The sequence below is a fragment of the Pezoporus occidentalis genome, unplaced genomic scaffold (assembly GCF_034315485.1).
Source record: "Pezoporus occidentalis ecotype Australia unplaced genomic scaffold, CSIRO_AGI_Poc_V1 ctg106, whole genome shotgun sequence".
NCBI lineage: Eukaryota > Metazoa > Chordata > Aves > Psittaciformes > Psittacidae > Pezoporus > Pezoporus occidentalis.
Window position 1 is genome coordinate 1,244,799 of NW_026912843.1, and position 14,926 is coordinate 1,259,724.

At 41.7% G+C, this 14,926-nt stretch overlaps 1 long non-coding RNA gene across 1 annotated transcript in view; it reads left to right on the forward strand.

Annotated features, from left to right (window-relative positions):
- LOC134164719 (uncharacterized) overlaps nt 1-14,926 on the forward strand; it is a 58,575-nt gene that overhangs the window by 30,766 nt on the left and 12,883 nt on the right. Inside the window, exons 3-5 of the long non-coding RNA XR_009965222.1 lie at nt 4,715-4,904; nt 5,214-5,294; nt 10,018-10,090. This is a non-coding gene — a long non-coding RNA (uncharacterized LOC134164719). The remainder of the gene's footprint in view (nt 1-4,714; nt 4,905-5,213; nt 5,295-10,017; nt 10,091-14,926) is intronic.

Sequence of the window (14,926 nt, forward strand, 5' to 3'; positions counted from 1 at the left end):
CAGCAGCCCAGGGGGAGGTGCAGGCTTCTCTTTGGTGGTGATGGTGGCAAGGGTGCAATCTTGGTGCTGTTTGTCCGCTTGAGTTTCAAGGAAAAAGCAAATACAAGTCTAATTTTTACAGTATAGATACTGTATTTCAGCTAAAAGCCTTTTTTGCAAAAACCTGTAAGGTTAGGAACAGATTTGAAAGCTACTCTAACATTTAATTTTCATAATGTACTAATTCCTTGTGAATCAGTAGCAGATACTTTCTGCAGTTAAGGCACTTGCGGTTAGGGATCAGGTTAAGAGAACTTTCCCCATCCGTTAAAAATTGAAATAGATTTAACTGATAATTTCTTAGAGAGGAAAGGAAATCTTGTTACTGAAGCCTGTCTGGAATTGTGCATGTCCATTGAATAATGACTGTGCCCTTGGAAAACTCATTTGCTGCTTATTCTTCACTTTCATTTGTCAAGGGAAATACTGACTCCATTCTCTACCTCTTCATCACCCGACTGCAAGTCAGGACCTAACTTTGTGTTTTGGACTATGCCCAGCATAGAAGATTCAGTACCAGCTGAAGCCAGTCCGTACAGTACAAGCAATGCATTTTAAAAGACTTGTTTATTCAGTTGGCAGGTCTTGAGACTGGAGCTGTAGCCAGTCCTTCTGCAGTTGTCCTTAGATCAGGTGTATCCATACTGACCTGGAGACTCTTTTCTTTGCTGTCACTGAACAATGGATTCAAGTTGTAAATGCTTCCAGGCTTGCAGTGCTAGGGAAAGCAGGCAGCATACTGTGTTAATTTGGGCTTCATTACTGTTCAACCACGAGTTACAGGTGTCCAGAGACATTCTGGAGGAGTTCTGCGGCTGTTTGTCTTGGAGACATCTGTTGATAGCTAATCTAAATCTGCTCATTCTGATGTATGTTTTATGCGGTTCACTTTGAACAGATCTTAAAATAAACTAAACCCAGAAGTATTTCTGCAAGAAATACATGTCTCTCCCTTGCCTTGCTTTCAGGTTTTCCTAGCAGTGTGGTTTAGCACTGTTCTGCACAATAGGTGTTCTGAGATTACCCACATGATGCTGTTTTCAACCTTAGTGTGACTGAGTCACTTGTGTCTTGCTAATTTTCATCATGTGAAACATTTTTATCAACTGATGTATCTTTTGCTTATGAAGTCTTAGTCTTTTTTTTTACTTAATGATGAGGAAACACCTGAGTTTTACAGAGAGACTCTGAAATTATGTGGGAAAATGAAAGGGACAGCTTTAATATACTTAATCAAATACATAGCACTCTCTGTAAGATTGTCAGTGACATGTACGAGGAACTGAAAACAGAAAAGGTGGAATACTTGGGCCAATCAGTCGGAAATGCTTACCCTCTGCTTTTCAGAATGAATTCCATCTCAGCTGTCTGACCAGTAGGATCAGCCTATAGGAAGTAAAACTTCCCAGGCAGGATACACTTCTACAGAGAGTCTCTTTACATATTGCTATTTTCTTATGAACATTTAAATCTCCCACTTTGAGACCATACAGAATTCCAGTAACAGGATTATTGCAAACCTTGTTATCTTCTACTGCGAGTATGAAGTGCAACTCTTCCATGTTTTCTTGACTAGCATAAACACATAACAGCATTATCAGACACCAGTTTAAAGTATGCTGTACCATGGGTGACATGGTTGTGGACAGACAATGAGAGAGGAAATAAACTTTACATAACAGAGTCAGTCATGCTATTTCATACAGGTAAGGGAGGGTGTTTAAGTACATTTTACTGCCTTCCTGACTGAACTATTGAAAGTAGAAGAGAAAAATGAGGGATGTATTTGCTTTGATGACAGAAAGATTACAGGTAATAGGTAAACTGGAACCTGTCGTCTATCTTTGTAGCACCGATGGCAATGTTTAAAGATTATTCTGTATCTTACTCAAATTCTACCTCTATCATTGTTCAGAGTTTCCTGCAGTGATAAAGTGCTGTTCCTCTCCCAGCACTGATCTGTTGGCGAAACCTTCATCTCTTTAGAGACTTACTGTTGCAATATAATCTGACTCAGGTAAGAGCCCCAGGGCGATGGGGTGATAAACACTGTGAAGAAATGAATGTGGTAGCACTTGACAGAAGTAGTTTCATACATGACTATTGCAACCATATATTAACTTTGGAACGTAACTTATGTTGTTGTTTCACCTACAGGGTACAAGCTCCCATCTACCAAGGTATGAACATTATGAACAGCTATTATTCTTTATTTCACTGGTTAAACTCCCCATATTTTAGTGCTTCTCCCTGCTGAGAGCAAGTGTACCTATACAACATACTACTGTCAAATGACTGTTATCTATAGGGACTTTCTCTTCTCCATAAAGCCTGGCACTCAGTCTTTCTAATTCCATAGGAAACAATATTCTGCTAATGAATATAAGAAATGTTCAGACCAGTAGATGGAAGCTGCAATGCTTCAAGTGCAATGCTGAGCTGAGACACATATGGAATGGTTAATGAGCAGTGGTCACAGAACATGCCTACAAGGGAACAAGGAATATAGCAGAAGTCAGCTTTTTGCTTCCTGCAACATTTACTAAAGTCAAATTGCTTCTGGCTTACAGAACATGAAAGTAGCATTATTAGCCTTTAAGAGAATGCCAGAACAGCATGTGCACAGTCCCTTTTGAGAGTATTTCCTTCCTGTCTGACAAACACACAATAAGAACTAAGACTAAATATTCAGGTATCTTAACTGCCTTGCCTTCTTCACTATGCTGTGCTTGGGTTTCATCCCAGGAAGCCAAACATGAACGGCTTGCAGGATCAGCCAGATTGAACGCCTGGTTTTCTTCCAGAAACTAAATAGTAATCACTTCTTAAAATATAGATTGACCAGAAGTGGGTCTTGTGTGATGAGCCTTTGATAATACTGATACTGTGCAGCATCAATTTATAGTACTTGTAGCTTTTCTTCATGGTTAGGTAGATATGTGTGGGTTTGAGGTTCATCTAACCTTATAATAGATTAAAATTAGAAGTCACGTGTAGAGAGCTCATCTGTTAAAATCAAAAGCACTAAACTGCTCTTGGATTTGCTGTCCTTTCACTGCTAGCACTAAGATGCCAGTTTCTTGCTTTGCTTCTCTACCGAACACAAATCCCGTTTGCCTTAATAACACCATATTCAATGCTGTGCAGTAAAATATGCACTCAGTAAATGCAGAGCAGGTTGTAAAACAGTAAAAGGGAAATCTGGTAAACAACGTGCCCAGATCAGCAAACTGCCTAAGTCAAGAGGTAAGATTCCTAGCAAAACTTTCACTTGTGATAACTTGCCATCTTCCAAGTTAGATATTTCCTGTAGAATAGTTGGTAAAACTACTTCATCCTCTATTTCATCCTTCGTGACGTGTTGTTTTAGAAGTGTCCTGCTTGGGTAACAAAAAAGACAATATCGTCATAAAGATGTACTGACAGTCTTCACTTAGTGATTCTCACAAGCTTTCTGCTGCTCTGAGCCTTCCTCTGTCTGGACTTTCATTTACCTACTGCCACATAATATTTCAAGGCAAAAAACCCATTCTGTTTTAGAGAGGATGATTTTGGCTGTTCTACAGTAAACTGGGTTTTAAACAGCGTATGTTAAACACTGTAACAGACCTTTAATGTAAGCTAGGGGCTGCATGCACTTGATGTGCTGGCTCTGGTTCTCGAGACTGCTGCGGTATTTCACTGAGAAGATGGTCATTTCTGAAGGTTTCATTAATGACCTGAAGAAGCCATTAAGTCAGTTTTAGAGAAGAACAGGATAGAAAAAGGCAGTGTTTGTTTTCACATGTTTCTGTTGTCATCGTTCCTGAAATGAGTCAGGATTTTACTTCACTACGATGTCACATTTTACTTTTTGTAGCTATGAGTAAAAGTCTCTCCTCAGATTATTAACTCCTCAGCAATTAACTTCTCAGACTTTGGAAGCAAACTGTATCTACTGAAACCCGATGCTCCCTTGAATTTTATGTCACTAATGAGGCTGCACATAGATTGAACTTCGCATATGCAGTATCTCCAAGGTGAGGACTATAATGGTCTCATGATAAAGCCAAATTCTCTTCCCTTCATGTATTAAAATCCAAAGATACCACTTACATAAGGGAAGCCATTTTCATTCATTTCTTTTACTCTGTCATGGTCATGTTGAGTGTACCAGAACAACCTTTCTTGGTATTGTTTAACTCTTTGTTTCTTCTTCAAAGTCAGCAAGTTCACAGAGATGATGCTGAAGGTTAAAGTGAAGTGAATGGGGTTATGCTACAATAGCATTGCATAACAGGCTTTGTGTTATCTAGAGCTATATCAACACCTGGCAGGAAGAACACCAAGCTTCCAAATCCTTTCACTGATCCTTGAGCTTTGAGGGAAGAGAAGAGCATGTGTATTTAATTCCCTGCATTTAATGATAAAGATACAAAACAAGCTTTTTATGTTGTTTTGTGTACAGAGCTTCTACATCGATAAATAAGCAGCCATTTAACTCTAACCAGAAAAGACAAAGCAAGGAAATCTTGTTTTGTTAATAACACTTTCTCACTGAGCTGGTTTTGTTGTTTTATTCTAATAGGCAGCAATAGGACTGAAAGAAAGTTTACTCCTGATGTGCAGAGGGCATTTGGGATAGGATAACACTGCATTTTAGTCTATTTCATGTTAAACTATCTTATGTTTGCAGGAAAGACCAAAGGATTTTCTGAGGTTCCACGGTCTTCTCTATTGCTAGCATATTCTGCTGTAGCATTTACATCTAGAGCATTTTCCAGACCATCTGGAGCAAAGCTGTGTGCAAAGGAATAAATCGACACAGACGCTGTGCTCTTCATGTAAATCTGTTTCCTGAGCCTCTCTATCAGTCAGGCAGGTTTGTATCATGTTTTTCCCAGGGTGGATGAAACACTGCTGCTTATGTAACAATGCAATGGGTTTTCTCTTCGAGAATAAAAAGTAGGGTAACCAAGCAACAAAAATCATCCTTGCCCTGAACAAAATTGCTTTCCGATAGCTGGGAGACTAACACCAGTACTCTCAAGAATTAATCAGTGAATATTCCACTATGAATAAATACTTTTCAGCCTTCTCATTGTGTTACTTTACTAAGGCTCAGAATGTTTTTACCCTTCCCCTTTTTTTTCTTTTCTTTAACCTCCCACTCCCTTTCCCCCCTCTTTATAGAGAGAAGCTCTGGAACCAGCTCTGTACTCTGCCCCACATGACTTCCCACAAAATGCTGTTGTCTTCACTGGGATCCTGTCCTGGTATGTTTGTTTGCATATGTAAATCGGAATAGAGGATCAAGGCACTGAATTTTCTGCGTAGAATGTTTTTCCATTGATTCAGACTTGTTGACAACGTGAAAGTGCTAGCATTTAAAAACTTCATGGGAAGTTATAACACAGGGTTTTCTGATGCCTCTGCAAGCTGCTTAAGCCAGTGATCATCTTTGTCCCCTCCACGTACGTACAGTGCTGTGGGCTGCGGCTGTGCTGCTGACCTTCCTGCCTGGTGCGTTCACTGCTGAGGTGACTGTAGCTCCTGGGGACCCACAGGCTCTTTACATCCCTCCTCAGTCCCTTAATATGACTGTGGGGAGGGTTTAAGTCATGGCTTTAGCTGGAGTTTACTGAAGTATCTCTGCATGACCAGGCTTTGTGCCTGCCAAGCCTGGTGACAGCGGTGCCTTGCTGGTTGGGACATTATATTCGGGCTCCAGGAGGTAACTGGAAAACTATTCCTTAGGGTGTTGGCTCATTTAAGGAATACAGAAGATGAGGGAAACAACCCCATTCTCATCTAAGGCCACTGCAGATCTCCCATAGCCCCAGGCATTGCATGGCACTACTGTATTTCAGTGGCGTCTTGCTTCTTCCTTCCCACTTCCTTCAGGAGCTGAGTGTGGACCTAGCAGAAGCCCTCCTCTTCAGGTTGGAGCTGGGATCATTTCCAGGCAGGGGCTTTTAATAAGCTGAGAGCTTTCATAAAGCTTAACGTGGTTATCCACACACAGAATGCAGTTATGGCATAGCAAGCCCTGGTTGGAAATAGCATATTGAGAGACATAACCATAATTATGCTTCCCTGCCTAGCAAAGCATCATGTGCATGATAAAGGAATTGAGTTTAAAAATAGCACTGAAAAAAAAGTGAGAGTTCTGTGGTCAAGTTTTGAACCCCAGCCTTTACAGGGACTGTGAATGGTGAGGACTTACCAGTTGTGGGGGATGAAAGTTTTTCAGACTTATTTCAATGCGGACCTTTCAAGTTAATTTTTAAGTCCTTTTGATTTCTGTCCATGGAAACCACTTACTTACAAAATTGTGTTTTACAGGGGTTGTGGGAATAAGCTTAAGGGAATTGTGGAAAACTGAAGGAAGATTAAGAAAGTGCTAGTTTCTTAGGTTTGGACCTATTTAATTTGACTGCAAGGTAGATCTATGGTCAAAGAAAAACTCCTGTTTATACTCCCACTTGCTTGTAGCATTGCTGGTGAAAGTGGGAGACAGTAAATAACTTACTGGCACAAAAGCCATATACGTAGTAGAGCTTCTATATGGTAATATTGGGGAAGCTGTACAACTTAAGGGGTGTAACACAGGGAAGTTTGTGCTTACCAGCACGGAGGTGGAAGGAAGCTTTGTCAAGTGCCATGTCTGTAAAGAAGCTAGATGAGCAGAGTGCTTTCGGGCAATGAGTGTTGCGGGATACAGGTGCCAGGTTTAAGAAGGAAAAAGGACTACTTTGGTCATGGAAGGTGATGGAAGGATGAATGGAAAACCAACAAGCACATGGCACATTCTGACATAGCCTTTGTTTTCTCTGGGGATTGGGAGCATGGGTGCAAAGTCTGATGGTGTGTTGGTTCCTTTGCTTCAGAATGCACGCTTTCTGGTACGGGTTGTATCAGAGACTGAGATACTGGATGTCATGAATAAAGTTGTAAGCTAATGTTGGAAGGATAGGGTAAAGAAGCCGTGTATTTTGATGTGAAGGGAAGGATGTCAGATGAGTAGACATTAACTGTTCTGAAAATTAGGACTGAAGAAACTAAATACTAAGAATGGAAGAAAGGGTGACAAAAATACTAAACAAAATGAGAGGATGTGCTTAACAAAGACTAATCTAACAAATGGCTGAAGAAAGAGAGAGGATCTGAAAGAAGAAACTGCACAGAGCAACTGGAGGCAGAGGTGACCATCAGTGTGGAACCAGGGCTGTTCACATTTCACAGTATCTGGGGAATTAGGACACAGAACCTGAAGCGTAAATGACAAATGGGGAAGATCCTAAATGCAAAGAACAGGAGAAGGTCTTTTGTAGTAACACAACTGAGTGGTGAGCTATGTATACAGACCTGAGGGAGACTGGTTTGAGTTTAGTATTCGTACATGCTTGAACAGATTAAAGTAATGCTGGAGTAAAGAAGTAGGATTTGCAGGAGAAGCTGCACAGAGGATGTGATCCCAACCAAACTGTGCCATTTGCTGTGTTGCACTACACCAGCTGATGGTAACAGGAGGAGGGAGTGAGAGCAGAGGATGGGAGCAGGGGTGATGGAAGCTGATTAACTCTCTTAGCCCACTCTCTCTCCTTGAATCCAATAGCTTTGTGATTTACAGCTTCCTTGCATGTATGTTTTGTGTCAATTTGTGCTTTCTGTATGTCACCTGACACACAAATGTGAGTCTGTTCCCACCCAAAGTACTTTCACTGTATCCTTTTATTTGGTAAGAACTGCAGAATCCTGCTGTGTTACGGCAGTTCAGAATCTTGGGAGAAATCAAAATAAACCGAATTTGACCCATTAGGTTGGAAGCAAATGGTTAAGTTTAGCTGTGTTATTACATCCATAAGCCACTGAATTTGTAGTACGCTGCTTTAACATTAGTGTCTCCATCAGTTTTGAAGGAGTCCATGCAAAGCCATTAGAGGTTATTAAAGTCCAATTTCCCAGCCTACCAGGAAGACAGCAAAATGAAAACCCCGAGCCCAGTCATGCTGTAACCTCTTGGTGCCGCAGTGAAGCGGGTATCAGTTTCTCCTCCCAGGAACGCTATATTGCTTAATTAATACTTGCAGCCCTGAGTGATGTGGGCAGGTTTGTTATGCAATTACAGAAGTATGGATTTATTATTAATGCTGCCCTTGGAACTTACCAGGTTTTCTAAGTTTTTCTTTCACCACTCTGCCTGCACTGCTTTTCCTAGCTAAGCTTTTCTTCTGTCGTGCAACTGAAGAACTACTCAGGATCGACCTTTCTTTGCTTTTCACTAAGGAATTGATGGTTTTACTGGGACTAACTGAAAAACATTCTGTCCAGCAGCTTGACATCAGTTCACAGTTCTCAGGTTTAAGAGATTTTTAGAAAGCAAAGGTGCTGACATTTGTTGTGTCCCTATGGCAAGCCCTCCGTATTTCTTTTCTATGTCATCCATTTATGGTGTAGAGCCATGAGAGGAGGACAGATGAGGACCTTTATCACTCTTTATCCACCCTTTATCCCCCTTTTCCCCAGAAACAGTGTTTTGAGGACTTTCACTCACAGGGATCATTCATACAGTCTGTTTGCCGAGAGTAAACTGAATTACTTTCAAATGCAGCATGTGCTGTAAATACTCTGACGTACTTGTGACTATATACTTTACAAGCTCAACAGAGGCCTCAGTTTTTCATGTCTCATATGTACGTTCTTGTCCCAAGTACTTCATAACAATTGTCTCAAAACAATTCCAGCTAATGGCTGAGCCTGCTTATGGGATTTCCCAGCCTGCCCCTGCCATCTAGCATCGTGCAAATAGCTGTCCTTGTTACAGGTTAATGTTGGGCTCCCCTGGGATTATTTGAGAAAGGAGTTTGAAGCAAGACCTAAATGTTATTTCACAAGCTTTTGCCACGTGGGAACTCCCACCTCACCACACTTGCTGTAATTTCAGGTAGCAATCTCTCCTCCAGAGCCCCTTCACTGATAGGGCAGCACTTAGGAATGAATCAGCCTTTGCCCGATTTATCTGATCAGGCAGAACTGGACCTAGGCGAGAGGCTGCACTGGCAGGTGAGGGAGGCCTGAGGCGAGTCCCCCATCAGCCTCTGCTCCCCTGTTTATTCAGGGATCAGGGAAGGAGCAGTGAGGTTGTCCAGCTTCAGAAAACATGGAGGTGTCTCCCAGCTTCTCTGCTCCATATTGACTAATCAGACTTCAGTGTCTGTCTGTCCTTCCCTGACTCGCCATGCCCCCCCAGCTGCTTACAGCTTCCCCACAAAGTGATCCAAACTGGACATTGCCCAGCTCCCTGTGATGAGAGCACCTCCTGCTCTGTCTATGAAGGAGAAGGGGATGATGTGCTGAATTCCTCATGCTTTCTTCTCTCACTTTCCTAGAGAAATATTGTGTGCAGTTCTGGTGTCCTCAACATGGAGCTATTGGAACAAGTCCAGAGGAGGCTACAAGGATGATCAGGGGCTGGAGCACCTCCTGTATGAGGATAGGCTGAGAAAGTCGGGGCTGTTCAGCCTGGAGAAGAGAAGGCTGCGTGGAGACCTCATAGCAGCCTTCCAGTATCTGAAGGGGGCCTATAGGGATGCTGGGGAGGGACTCTTCATTAGGGACTGTAGTGATAGGACAAGGGGTAATGGGTTCAAACTTAAACAGGGGAAGTTTAGATTGGATATAAGGAAGAAGTTCTTTCCTGTGAGGGTGCTGAGGCACTGGAATGGGTTGCCCAGGGAAGTTGTGAATGCTCCATCCCTGGCAGTGTTCAAGGCCAGGTTGGACAGAGCCTTGGGTGAGATGGTTTAGTGTGAGGTGTCCCTGCCCACGGCAGGGGGGTTGGAACTGGATGATCTTAAGGTCCTTTCCAACCCTAACTATTCTATGATTCTATGAAATAAGGGGTAACACTGGGTTGATTTGTCGATATTTACATCTTCTAAAGTTGCTCCTGGTCTCCCCCAGGCCATGTTTTAATGGATAACTTCCCATGTGCAGGGTTTCCTTCGGTGTTGGATTTGCAGTAGTGAAGGACAGGGACTGGCTCATGCCTCCACACACCTTTGCTGAGGTACACCCACTAACCACATGTTTTAGTGCATTTCCTCCTTCATTTGCTTTATTTTAAATAAACTCTACATGTTAAATGCTTCTGGAGAGGAAAACTGTTACAAAATAGGTTGGGAGTGAAACTGGTAGGTACTGAATAGGCTTTAATGGAAATTAAATATTTAGAGAGGACAGACATGATAACTATAGAGACTTTTTGAGCAATCTTTGGGGCAGAAACAGTTTTGTAGATGGCCGCAATCCAGCAAACTGCTTAAGACACAGGCATAGTCTCATTGAGTTAATTGAGAATATATGTGTGTGTGTTTCAGTGCTTTGCTGGACGTCAGCCTTGAATACGCTATGCTTTCACTTAAATTCCATTTTTAGGTTCTGTTTTCATGTAAGAACAGGAATCTTCACTGGTTCATTGCTTTATATTATGACACCAGCAGGAGACAGTATCAATCTGTAAGCATCAATCAATAGCTAAACATTGAAATGAAGCCTGATTTAAAAAATATAAACACTTAATAACTATCCCTAAGAGCCCCTAAAGCTGTTCCATTTGTAATAAATGACTTCCAAAAGCAAATTTACTTTTGGGCTAATGGGAACTGGTATGTTCTGTTTTGTGACGATCAGCTTGACTGACCTGGGGGACTCCAGACTAAACCAACCAACCACAATCCCAGCACATCTGAATGCTTACCTGAGTCCCTTTCAGCTCCTGAGTTTGCAGAGCTACTTCAAGGGGAAATTATTTCTGACATGGGCTGTTTTATTTCAATGTCTACTTACAAGGCAAAAGCTGCAGGATGTGAACGAAGTACATTTGTATTGCCCACTCCTCCCTCCGTGCTTGGTTGGATGTGACTTTAAAAGAGACTTTGGTAAAGGCAGTGATTCCGTATTTCAAAATACTGATTAATACTATGTCATAGCATCACAGAATGGTTTGGGTTGGAAAGGACCTTAACACCTTCCAGTTCCAACCCCCTGCCATGGGCAGGGACACCTCACACTAGACCAGGTTGCTCCAGGCCCTGTCCAGCCTGGGCTTGAACACTGCCAGGGATGGAGCATTTACCACTTCTCTGGGCACCTGTGCCAGTGCCTCGGCACCCTCACAGGGAAGAACTTCCTTATATCTAACCTAAACTTCCCCCCCCTTTCAGTTTATATCACTGTTTCTTGGGCTGTATTTCCTCTTTGCTGTATATTTTGGCTGCAGAATCTGGTAAGGAAGAAGGAGAAAGTGTACAGGGTTTTTTTGGTTGATTGGTTTGGGGCTTTGATGTTGGTTTGTATTTTGTTTCTCTTCTACACTTAAGGAAACTTACGTGGGGTTTTTTGAAACACTTAAGTGTATTCAAATGTCTCGCGCTGACCCATACATCTGAGTTATTTGGTCATATTCTTGCACATTGATAATACTGAGCAGTCTGAGTGTCAGTAACTCCCCTGAGTTTTTCTCCCCTGGGAGTAATATCAGATGATGAAATAAGAAATAATGGCTTTAAATGGGAAGGGGGTAGATTTGGCTTAGACATTAGGAATAGGGTGCTGAGGGGCTGGCACAGGGTGCTCAGAGAAGCTGTGGCTGCCCCATCCCTGGCAGTGTTCAAGGCCAGGTTGGACACAGGGGCTTGGAGCAAGCTGCTCTAGTGGGAGGTGTCCCGGCCTATGGCAGGGGTTGGAGCTGGAGGAGCTTTAAGGGCCCTTCCAACACAAACCAGGCTGGGATTCTATGAAGGAAATTTCTTACTGCCAAAACTTCCCAACCTCTTTTAAGTGTAGCTTTAGTTCTATAAATCTCCAATGCAGCAAAGCCTTCCATCATCACTTCAGTCTTGGATAATTATTCTATAAGTTCTTTAGACCACCTATATTACAATCAGTTTGTTTAATGGAGCAGTCACGTTAGAGTTCTAACAGTAGGGCCATAAAGACAGAGTGAAATAATACTGCAATCAGACTAGAATTTCCCTAATGGGACTTGTAAGAAGTTGTGAAAAGACAGGATGGATCCCTCTAGGGGGTAAACTGAGGGGCTGTGACTGATGGCTGAGGTCACAAATGTCTATGCTTTGATGGGTATCTCAAGTTTATTACAAAGGGAGCAGGTTTTACTAGAAGCCGTGTGCTACATTTGGGACTGGAGGTCTCTTGTGGGTGGTGATTTATTCTTTTACCCCTTTCTGGCTACCCTGATTTGAGGGATGCTCTTAGGAAAGTGTCAAGGTGAAGCTCATCTTGCTGGCAGGGAAGGTGAGAAATGACTGTGGAGAATGTGCAGGTTCACTTGATTGTGATTACAGAACTTTTTTATATTACTAAAGCTTAAACCAAACTGATTTAAACCATCCTCAGCTAAGTGACTCAGGCAAAACACCAGGGGGATATAGCTGCATTTAAGCATGGACTGCCTTCATTATACTTGCAAGTAAAATTGTCAGCACTTCCTTTTGATTGGGGTGTATCATTTCTACAGCCATAAAATATTGAAAATGGAGATGGGATACAAATAAACGGGATAGATATTGTGAAGTTGGTTGTCAATGTTTCAACACTTCTTTGCACTAGGACAAGATTATTGAAAAGAAAAATCAGCATAAACCCTCAGAGGCAAGAATGAACTTGGAATGGAAGAATACAGCAGCTTGAAATAATTGAATGCTTTCTGAAAGATGAAATGAAAATAATGAAAATGAGCTGTGAAGTATTAATGATATTAATCCATTTATTTGAAAACTATTTCCATGAACTTCTCACAAAGATTACGTATCAAAAGTGGATGTTAATTCACAAGATCTATCCTTAACTGAGGTCTCAATGCCTCCATTCTTTCAGGGACTTTTCTTTTAGCATAGCATACATCCAAAAGAAATAATGAGAGCGTTTAGTTGGCTTGGACCTGTCATTGAAGACAGGGAGAGGAATGACTGAGAAAGATCTTTAATGAAGCCTTCATTTTAAGGATGCAGTTAGAGTCCTACTGACTCAGGTACCTACATCTTGAATAGCCATAACTTGGTACATGATCCTGTAACTGTCTGTCATACCATGAACAAATATTATCATGCCTTCAAATACAGTTACTGGAGAAATGCTCTGTACTTGGGCCGTTTGGCATGATGGAGCTGTCTCTGCTGTCTCTAGCTCAGTGGGGGCAGTTGTTCATCCTCTTCTCTATTCCAGCATCTCTCAGCCCTCCCTGAGCATACACTCAAGGTGTGGGAACCCATCAATAGATTCTTGTGCTGTGCAGCAGTTAGGAAGTATAAGTCCCCATCTCTGTGTAACCTTGTTGTACACACACCCTCACACAGGGCTGGAAGGGAGGTGATAAAGAGCAGGTCAAAATAGGACAGAACCTTTGTGTGTGGAGTCAGTCTTCCCTTCTCATCACTCCTGATAATGTGTTTGTTTGAGATGTGTGCAATATCCATAGCTTGTAATTAAATGGATGAGGTTTTAAGAGAGTCACATTTCCAGTGGGACTTCTCTCCACAAGTGTGTGGTTTTTACCTGCTGTGCATTGCAATTTCAGTCACTCATTGTTTTATAATTATGCCTATGCATTATTTACATATGTCTATACAAACACACTCTCTTCTAAAGGTTTTCCCATAGAAGAGCTGATGTGAAATGCCATAAACATGTCTGAAAATGATAGACAAAGGCATGAAATAAAGGTTTTATAGCATTTTTTACTGAGTAGCTCATTTGGCTTGTCAGAGAGAAAACACACTAGGCACTGACTACACAGGAGAAGATGAAGTACACTGAAAATCCAGCCAGACAGGAGGGTATCATTCTTGCTGTATCACTGGAGTAGGCACACTTTGAGCATGTTACAGCTTTTAGCAGTCTTGCTGGGGCTCTGTTCTTTATCTCAGCTAGTGACTCATCCTGCAGTGCAACTGGAGGCAGCGCATCCGCATCACCTATCAGCTGATTATTCAGGGCAAAGTAATTGTCATGGGCATGTTAAAGTACTCCACTGAATACTTCATTTATGAAATATTAGAAATTTTCTTTGAACCAAATCTCTTCAGCTTAAATCAGCTTAATGTGTCCATGAAATCCCCCTGGCTCCCTTATTAATGTTAGTTCTAGTAACACACGTTTTTTGCTGCTTTTGTAACAGCTGGTAGCTTTGCATCTGCGGTCTCATATCTTATCTGAAGGCACATTTCTCCAACATCTAAACAGCACTGGAACCTTGTGGAACTTTCCAGTCTGCCTCCAGACTGAGATTCGCTAATGGAATATACTGCCAGAAGTAGAAAAAGGTTTTTGGCAGGGCTGGTAGGTTCACAACAGAAGCTGGGAGGATGGACCAAGTGTAATAGTGAGTTTCCTAGGGAAACTAGAAAATGCCTCTTCCCCCCACTCCCTTATATTTTCTATGCAAATATATAAAACTCAATCTTTGTATTTAAGTTGAACTTCTCCTGTTTCTATTTTTGCTTGAAAACTAAGCTTCTGGAATCTTCTGGTCACTGATAGTATAAAACCTAGACTTCTTATCTACACGGTTTTTAAGTGGCTTATCCTTGTTTTTGACAAGGTTACTCTAGTTGGTTTTACCAATAGTCTACTTGATGACTTTTATTATGCTACTATCTGCAGGCTGTAATGAAAGGAATCTCAGAGGTAATGCTTTCACAGACATTTTTCTCTCTTAATGATAACGTACAACATAAGAGCAGGACCAGCAAATGGGAGCAGTAAGATGCAGAGCAGAGCCAGCAGCAAATCTCATTTTGTGCTCACACAGATAGGCATGTGCAGCATGTTTCTACAACGTTTCAGTAAGTTCTGCTTCCAAAGACATTCATTCCTCAATAGC